This window comes from Penaeus monodon, chromosome 25, assembly GCF_015228065.2.
Source record: "Penaeus monodon isolate SGIC_2016 chromosome 25, NSTDA_Pmon_1, whole genome shotgun sequence".
Classification (NCBI taxonomy): domain Eukaryota; kingdom Metazoa; phylum Arthropoda; class Malacostraca; order Decapoda; family Penaeidae; genus Penaeus; species Penaeus monodon.
In genome coordinates, this window is record NC_051410.1 from 38,358,717 (window position 1) to 38,359,441 (window position 725).

Here is a 725-nt window from a genome sequence, read left to right on the forward strand (position 1 = left end):
GCCCCCGCCGGATCACCCCAAAAGCAAAAGTATTCCCGGGCCGGGAGTTTCCCTCGTTTTATGCACCGACGGGGCCAAGATATGCGCGCGCCCTTACGAAGTGATAACATCTGGCTCAGCTGCCTCAGTGCATAGTAAATACAACGGCAGGGAAAAGGAGGAGCAGGAGGAAGGGTGATAATAACTGGGGGAGGAGGAGAGGGATATGGTAAGAGGAGGTTGGGTGGGGGTGAGGGAGGGGGAGGTGGGATGAGAGAGATGGAGGGGGGAAGGGAGGCGATGTGGGGAGGGAGGGGGGGAAGAGAGGCGATGTGGGGAGGGAGGGGGGAGGAAGGGAGGCGATGTGGGGATTGAGTGGGAAGGGAGAAGGTGAAAAGGGGGATGGGGGAAGTTTGGGGAAGATGACTGTGGTAGAGGAGGTTGGGTAGGGGATGGGGAGGAGAGGTGGGCTGGGAGATAGGGGAGGGAAAGGGGGGGGGAGAGGAGAGGGAAAGGGGGGGGGTGGGGAGATTTAGGTAAAGGAGGAATGGTAGGGAATGGGGGGGGGGGGAAGGAGGGTTAAGGGAGAGGAGAGGAAGTGAGGAGGAGGAGCGAAGGAAGAATGGGGAGTCAAAAAACCAAAAGAGGAAAAGGTTGATTTAGGGGGCGTAAAACAAAAATCAGGAATATTTTCGCAAAAACGCAGAAAAGCAGCGGGGGGGAAAAGCTTATAAAAAAAAACGAAA